Consider the following 9,141-nt stretch of genomic DNA (forward strand, 5'->3'; position numbering starts at 1 on the left):
GCATATGCGTATCAGTAGGGGGAGTGGGCAAGGGGCCTCCTATGGAGCCACTGCCCTTCCCAGGGTGTGTTATCTATGCGACCGTCGGGGACATCTTGTGCGAGACTGTCCCCAGATCGCCCACCCTAGACACGCGCCAGGGTTACACGCCAACGGTCCCTAGAGAGTAGACCAACTAGGGGTGCAATCGACAAGGTCCCAGCACAAATAGACGGTAATAATAATGTTGACCGAGTTACCCCCACGCAGATACCGAAAACAACACTCAAAGATGCGGCGACTGTGGGCGACTGGCTGCGGGAGCTGGTGGCGGGGATCACGGGGGCCACGTCACTGGTGGAAGGGCAGGTAAACGGGCGGCGTACCCGGATTCTGTTGGACATGGGGGCAGTAGACTCGCTCGTGAGCGCAGCACACTGCAACGTGGTCGGGGTTGATGTGAGCCACCTACAGGCCCCGGATCGCGCGCTGCCCACTGCGAGTGGAGCTGGGATGGGAATGCTGGGGAGGGTCACCCTGGAGGTCCGTCTCGGACACCAGGTGTGTGACCAAGAATTCTATGTTGGGGCTCAATGTACAGCCTCGCCAGCGATGTACCACCGTGGAAGGCAGCGGGGAACGGATTCCGTTTCTGGAGCAAGAGCCGGATCGCCTCCGCTACACACCCGTGGCCGCTACCCTGGTGATGGCCGTCACCATCGGGCCTCCCGCGGAGATGCTGGTGCCGGTGGAAACACCCTCCACCGACCCCGCACACCGACCATTGGGTGAGGTAATGCTGACTCCTCACCCGGAGTTGACGGCATGGTACAAGGTTGTGGGGTCAGCCACGCTATCAGGAAACGCGTACGGGGGCCGACTGTTTATGCAGGTATTTAACCCCCACAGTACCCCAGCAACGCTGCGTTAGCGCACCACGGTAGACACAGTGTATTCCCTGCACGCACGCCACTCGAACAGCTCAGTGTTTGCCCTCTGGGCTGAGGACCCCTGCCGCCCGAGGACAACCACGGCCTGGCCTGGCGAGTCGGACCGACTCCCAGAGCAGTGGTTGTCTCCCTGCTTGATGCGCTACAGGTACCCTGGGCAGATCTTACCAAAGGGGAGGCTGATCAGCTGCGAGGGTTACTGTGGGAGTACGCCGACGTGTTTAGTGAGCACGATTCGGATGTGGGCCGGACAGACCTCTTTAAGCACCAAATTGACACAGGTGCAGCCCGACCCATTAAACTCCCCGCATATCAAGTGGGCGTACCCAAACGGGCCCAGATTAAAGAGGCAGTCGCGGATATGCTCCACGATAACATAATCCAACCCTCAGCGAGCCCCTGGTCTGCCCCAGTTGTACTGGTGACAAAAAAGGATGGGTCGACCTGGTTTTGCGTTGATTATCGAAAGTTGAACACAGTTACACTCGGCGACGCCTTCCCCATCCCCCGCATCGATGACACCTTTGACAGCCTCTCGCAAGGGCTCGGTATTTTTCCACCCTCGATCTAGCGTCCGGGTATTGGCAGGTGGAGATGGTGGAGAAGGATCAGCCAAAGACCGCATTTACCACCCCGATAGGACTGTTCGAGTTCCGAGTGCTTCCGTTCGGACTCACTAACGTGCCTGCGATGTTCCAGCGGTTTATGGAGTTGGTGATGCAGGGCTTGCGATGGGAATCAGTGCCTAATTTACCTGGATAACGTGATAGTGTTCAGTAGGTCCCTGTCTGAGCACTGCGAGCAGCTCATCTCAAGCTCAAGCTGTGTAAGTGTTATATTGCGCAGCGCGAAGTTGGGTACCTCAGATACCACGTTAGCGAGGCAGGGGTGCGCACCGACCCGGCAAAGGTACGCGCCGTAGTGGAATGGCCACGGCTGAGGAACCTGACGGAGATCAGGTCACTCTTGGGGCAAGCCACTTATTATCGTCGATTTGTGAAGGGATTCAGCGAGATTGCAGGCCCCCTCACCCAACTCATTTCCCCTAAGAACTCCTATCAGTGGATGGAGGCCTACCAGACGACCTTCACCACCCTCAAGGACCACCTCACCCATACCCCCACCCTGGCTTTCCCTGACTTTTCCACAGATTTTATTTTGGACACCGACGCCTGCAGCAGTGGGCTAAGCGCTGTGTTGTCCCAGGTAAAGGATGGGACGGAGCGAGTCATCGCATATATCAGCCGGACTCTGAGAGGGGGCTGAACTTAATTATTGCGTGACCCATCAGGAACTGTATGCCGTGATTTTTGTGTGTAAGCAGTTCCAGCCGTATTTGTATGGCAGGGAATGTCGCGTGTGCACTGATCATTATGCTCTGCAGTTCCTCCTCACATTCAAAGAACCGCGGGTGCAGATGGCCTAGTGCCTAATGCAGCTGCAGGAGTATAACCTGCAGATCGAGTACAGGGCTGGACGGACGCACACAAACGCGGACGCATTGTCAAGGCGATCCGCGGTGCGCTCTGAGACACGGACTCAGGAGGCCTGCCCGTGCTTCACGGGGGGACGCTGCCGACAGGCGACGGCCCCCCTGAAATGCCCTGAGACTAAACCCCCCTCCATTGGGAGAGAGTGCCGTGTGTGCCACAGAGGTCCCTTTGGAAGGAGCCGGTGGCCCGGTGGGCCGCCCGGGGGCCACAGAGCCCGCCCCCAGGGGCCCGACGGGCCGCTCGGCCCTGCCTGGTTGGATCCAAGAGGACGTCGGTTGTGCATTCCCGGGCCTGGAAGGACCGAACCACGACATACCACCCCCAGGCAAATGGTATGACGGAGCGCATGAACCAAACCTTAGGGGGGAAGCTCAAACGCATGATGGCCACCAATCAGCAGGACTGGGACGAACACCACCCCTACACTCTGTTCGCCTACACCACCACGGTGCACACCTCCACCGGGCAGACCCCCTTCCTAATGATGTTTGGTCGTGAGTCGCGCCTATCGGCAAATCTGTTGTTCGGCGTTCCCCCACCACAACCGGAGCCAGCACCTGATGAGGACCCTGAGAGGGGCCCGTGGCTGGGCCTACTAACAGGGGGAGGCCGCACATCAGCGGCAAGAGCAGGGCACCCACCCCCGTGTGGAGCCCCCCCTCTACTCGGCGGGCTCTAAGGTATGGCTGCATACCCCACACATAGGGGCTGGACAGGGGGGGAAGCTGACCACCTACTTGCGCGGGCCCTGGACCGTGGTGCGGCAGATCTCCCCCTGGATGGTACTGATACAGGGCGCGGAGAGGGGCCGAGAGACAGTAGTCAATGTCCACCGACTGAAACCGTGGAGGGCGGTCCCGGCGGGGGAGACACCCACTCCTCGAGTGCCCTGAAACCCCGAAATCCCCACACCCCCCGTACCCGACGGCTTCACGCCGTACATGGGGCCCGCTGGGCCCCAGCTCCCAGCGGGCGCCAGCCTGGCAAGGAGGCGGCGGGTGCGGCGGCACTTAAACCCCTCCGCCCCTAAAGTTCGTTCCCCAGCCAGCGGACGCCGGAAGACGGGAGGAGCCTCTGGAATGAAGACGGAGACCACCGCCGGAGGCTCGGACAGCGGAGCCACCACCCACGAAACCGGCAACGAGGGCCGTGCGATTCCCACGGAATCCGTGGCGCTACCTGGTTGAAGTGGCCCAGACGAGGTGCTCCAGTCAACCCGGGACGTGGACGAACACCTCAGGTGGCTATGTGGTGCCACGACCGCGGAACAACTCCGCAAGCGCCGTGACTACCTCCCGGCCCCCGCACTAAACACACACCCACACGCTGCACACCCACGTAGTGTCCTGGTGGGGGGTTGCCTGGCACATCGGGTTTTAATCCAAAAGGCCCCTAGGGGGAGAGTCCCACGGTTTCCCGGTGCCAGGAGATTGGCCGACCCCCACAGGACAGGTGACATTAAGGTGCCCCTAAATTGGCTTAAAATTGTATTGGTGCAAAAAGAAAAGGTTCCCTGGGCCAACCACAATGAGTTACACACAACATTGGGGGGAGGACAGGGGGTGGAATATTAGGCATAAAGAGCAGACCCTAAGACGCGAACTACTGGGCACAGGAGAACAATGGGTGCGCGGAGCGGCAGCGAGAGTATAAAGGTGGGAGCCCCGGGAGGATTGGAGCTGTTGTCTACAACCTCCGGGCCGTCACGACCCACTCCCTGCCTGCCGTCCTGCCTCTTCAAGCCGCTCACAGCATCCGTGTGATTCCAGCGAGTGCTGCTGCGAAACAGTGATTGGGCAAGTCTTCTCTCGTCCTTCTCCCTCTGACTCTCTCAGCGTCCGTGGGACGCCGCGAGTCCAGTTTCAAGGTATGTGGTAGGACGTTTGAGTAGCTGGGTTTATAGGCAGAGTTACGTTAGGCTCTCCTCGCGAAATATTCCTCCTCCGGGTAATGCGTATTGGCGCCATTAATAAACTCTAGTACAGGATATCGGTGTAGTGTGATTTCTGTGTGTGTGGGCAGAACCTCGCCGTAGCGTAAGTGATCTGTGTGTGGCGTGTCTGCGTGGAGAGACGGTGTGCCCGGCGTGAGAGTGAGCGCAGGGCTGCAGCGTGGGGTGGTGTGAGTGATTTGAGCGTGTGCGTGAGGCGCGTGTACTGCAGCACATACGGCCGCCATCGTTTGCGCCTGCTTGCGCTCGCGTGTGTGTTTACACAGCGTGCTTTACGCAGCACATTTACACAGTAGAAATAGCGTTAACGGTGAGGCATGCCCCATAGTCTAACCTCGGTGGTGGCAAAGCCAGCCGTTCAGATATGTCCCTCAGAGAGGGCACTGGCACGGGGGGGGGGGGGGGGGGCGATCACTCGATCGGCGGGGGCCCGGCGAGAGGCGGCCGAAGAGGAGGAGGGGAGAATGGAGGGGGTGGACATCGCGCCCCCACACATTCGCTAAATAGAATAAATTGAATAACTATCAATACCTAAATGTGACTTCCTGGCCAGAAACCATAGGGGAAACAACATTGACATTTTTGCCTTGTAGGAGACGCACATTGAGGACAGGATGTAGATGGCAAACTACCAAATAAATGGTTACACCCTTGCTGATGCCATATACCACCGTAATATCCTTGCCACCTTGCATTGGCAAGGCTTAAAGGTATACCCCCTCAAGTATACCACAAGTGACGGCACATCTATATATATAAAAGGGAAATTTGTGAATGTGTGTCTGTTCGAAATGTTTAGCATACTTCCCGACATGCAACAAACTTGAAATTTGGCATGTGGGTAGTTTCCAGACTGTACACAATGCACAACGTATAAAAATAGACGTTTACATTTTTTTGGGGGGGGCGCAATAATGGATATCTATATATAAATAAAATGGAAATTTGTGATTATGTGTGTTCAAAATATTTAGCATACTTCCAGACATGCAACAAACTTGAAATTTGGCATGTGGGTAGCTTCCAGACTGTACACAATGCAAAAAGTATAAAAATAGACTTTTCTATTTTGGGGGGCGGGCGCAATAATGGATATATTTTGCACGGCACGTGAGCGGTGACGTCACATCTGTGATGTCACCCGCATGCGGCAGCATTATGCAGAGTGCCTGCTGACGTAAAGCATTACCCCCCAACCCTCCGCGTAGGCCGTGTATCCCGCATCGCTGTCTCGAGTTTCTAAGTCAACGCGACTATTTTCAGCTCGCTCTTAAATATAAAGCAGAAAATACATCTGTTTGTGTGAAGCAGCAAAAACTCTCGAACGCTGACCTCTGACGTAATGAAATATGCACAGCTTATGCTGTCTGGAATTTCTAAGGGAACGCGACAATTTCCAGCTCGTCACGTCATTCCCTTCCCGAGTTGCCTGGTTAAGGTTTAATTTCCTTGAGTGAAAAACATCCGATTTACTTAAATTGATTTGTTTCGGATTTTTTTTCTTGCTAGCATCAATTTTTTTCAGGGGTTTCCAGTGAAATATAAGGGAATGTTAAATTAATCCAAGACAAGAATCCAAGTCTTGGGCGAAGCCGGGTAGTAAAGATTGTCGACGATAAATGTCACAGTCATGTGATGGTCATCGATGTATACATTACCACCACTGACATTACCACCACTGCCAGCAGTCACTCACCTGGCTATATATGTGGGTGACTTCAATAGCAACCACACAAAATGGGTTTACTCAGAAAAGATTGAAGCCACTGCATTTATTTTGATGGGTCGAATGACACATTAAATTAGCAACCTGCACGTCCTTTGGATGTGACTATCCGTACCTCCAACCACCCAACCCGCAAAACTTTTAATAATAATAAAGTAAAATATAAAAGTATCTGTGTTGAACCAGGTTCCTCCCCACCCCCCACGTCACCAGCACCCCCCTACCTCTTGCACGTGACAACCCTCAGGCCCCCCCTCCTACCCGCATGCGCCCCCAGTCGCCCCCCCCCCCTCAACTCGTGTCACCCTCCTCGCGCACCCCTTCCCACGAGCGGCCCCGCCTCCCCCACTGCACGCCCCCACTCACTGCTGTCCACCCGCATGCCCCCTCCCCCTCTGCGAATGTGGGCGGCGCATGGCATGCCAGCCAGAAAAAACGTTTTCCTCATGCATCGTATGGGTGGTCATCCGATGATCATTTATCACCAAATCATGTTAACATTTTTTGTGGGACAGATATAGACACAGAAGTAAATGTATAATACTTACTCAAAGCTGGTATCATTAAATCCGGAATGGTAAGCAGTTAGGTAGATTTCTGCAGCATTTGCCCCAGCCTCCTGCTGGTATATATTGTGCTTGCCAAGCACTACTCGTAGATAATACGTCCACCTGTGGATATCACATAAACAACGCAACTCAAACAGCTTTAATTCCATTTAAGGGCTTCTAATTTTTTAATGAATAACAAAGTACCATTCATCCTTAGAAACAAAAGCATGGCTACATATAATACAAAATCTACAACGTATATCTGTATACATAACACAATAGCAGGTTTGTGATTATTAATATCAAAAAACTTGAATGAAAATGAAAAACTTACTTGGCACAGCTGCCACTTGTGAGAACCCACTGTGGGGCGATGAGGGTTCCACTACAAGAGTGGTACCATTTGGATGTCGTTGAACTGTAGTATTGCACAGAAACCTGTTGTCATCACATCAACATACAATCGAGCAGTCAAAGTTTATAATCATTTAAAGATACACGTCAGAATCTTTATTTCTACTGGAGAAATCTGATGAGCTATGAAGCTCTTTTTCACAGATGTCCAGTAGGGGCAGGTCAGAAAGTGACAAAAATACACCTAACATGCACGCTCCGATTTATTAATTAACGTAAATGCTTATGTTCATGATACAGGCATCGAATCGTGCACGTAATACAGAAATCTGAATAAAATGTTCGCAAAACGATGAAATCGGGTTTTTTTATTATCAAATATTGACAAACATTCTTCGTGGAATAAAATAAATAAATAAAGGATTCATTAGCAGTGGGGAGGTCAGCATCCAGCAGTGGAATGGATATGGCTGATGATTATTAGTGGTGTGCAGAAAAAACTTCGCAAACGCCACCACAATCCTCATTTATATCTTAATATTCATGTGACAACGCGATATTAGTTTCCTTTTGTATTTGGCATTGTTTTTTTTAGCTTTACTATACTATCAGTATGAATAAATATTACTGAGCGGTACTTCCAATGTCAAAAACTGTAGTTCACTTAAAATAAACCTGTTACAAGCTTTCTCCAATAATGAGTGGGAGATGGTAGTCTTCACGTGGCCCACCTGTTATGTGTTTTTTGTGTTCCCTTCAACACAACTTATATCCTCATCTAGGTGAATTGGATAGCGTAAATTTGAATCCAGATAGGATCAGTTGAGATGAATGCCAAAAAATCCTTAAACCGATTGGTCGTGGTCTTCCAGTTTCACAAAAAAGATATTGACTCAAGACCTAAATGTGACTTTCTGGCCAGAAACCTAAAGGACTACAGGTCGGTATCCCTCGATTTACAAAAGGGATGTGTTTTTCAAAACAACACGTAAAACAAAATGTTGTAAATCGATATGGCTTTTCACATTAATTGAATACTACTTACATAAAAATATACACCTATATGACTTTGCACAGTACAAATATAATGAAATGAACGTAAATATTGAAACTATTGAATAATTTAAAAGAAAAACAACCTTTTCAGGGAACTTGTAGAAAAATACACATGTTTGAATGACTGGAAAACAGTGTCACGGTATTGTGGGGATAGCGTGACACTGTTTGCGTATGGGTGACGCAGCCTTCCGGGTGCTGCTTGTATGCCGTTTGAAATTCCCTTAACACGGAAATTCGATTTTGTTCATAGAAATTTTCCATAATTCGTCAATTGCGCTCACATGACAGTTCGTAAATCGAACGTTCGTATATTGAGGGATACCTGTATAACGTTAACAACGCCTCATTAAAGGAGATCTTGTTGCTGCAATCTACTACCCTAAACATGGCCTCGCCAGTATCAGGCAAGGCCTAAATTACTATACTATCGGTGGCATCAATAGCTCCCACACACACCCCATGGTGCTACTCAGAAAATGACAACACTGGAGAGAAACTTGTGGAATGGTTGTCGGCAGAGGATACATTCCTTATACGACCACAAAAATCCGGGGCATATTTCACTCAGCCGATGGAAAACGGACCATGACCCAGAACTTACGCTTCATCTCAAAGAACAAGAATGGACAGCCACTAATTGCGTCATGAAAAATTATAGGTACATTTGCAGACCCAAAACAGACTGACAGTCACGTACACTGGGCTACCGATACCAGTCATAACCTTAAAACTACATCCTCGTTGGAAAGTTCATAAGGCCAACTGGCCTAGCTATGAAAAAGAAACCAAAGCGCAACTGAATAACCTGGAGCCAAAGCCTGTGATCTTCAATAAATTAATAAAAATCTTGACATCTGCCACAATAAATTACATCCTGGGGGGGAATCGGAAAAGATAATGCCCTGTTGGTAATTAAAAATGGAACATCTTGTCAAAGACTTAATCAGACAAGGTGAAAAAGATAAGGGAAATGCACTGCTAGTGTTCCAGAACTTTGCTGAAAAGAACGGTGGAAATACCTCACTGCAGCCATGAAGCCTGGTAACTCCTTGGGAACCTAGGTGACTCAATCAACAGA

The sequence above is a fragment of the Petromyzon marinus genome, chromosome 43 (assembly GCF_048934315.1).
Source record: "Petromyzon marinus isolate PM22_M1 ecotype Great Lakes invasive population chromosome 43, UKy_Petmar_22M1.pri1.0, whole genome shotgun sequence".
Lineage (NCBI taxonomy): Eukaryota > Metazoa > Chordata > Hyperoartia > Petromyzontiformes > Petromyzontidae > Petromyzon > Petromyzon marinus.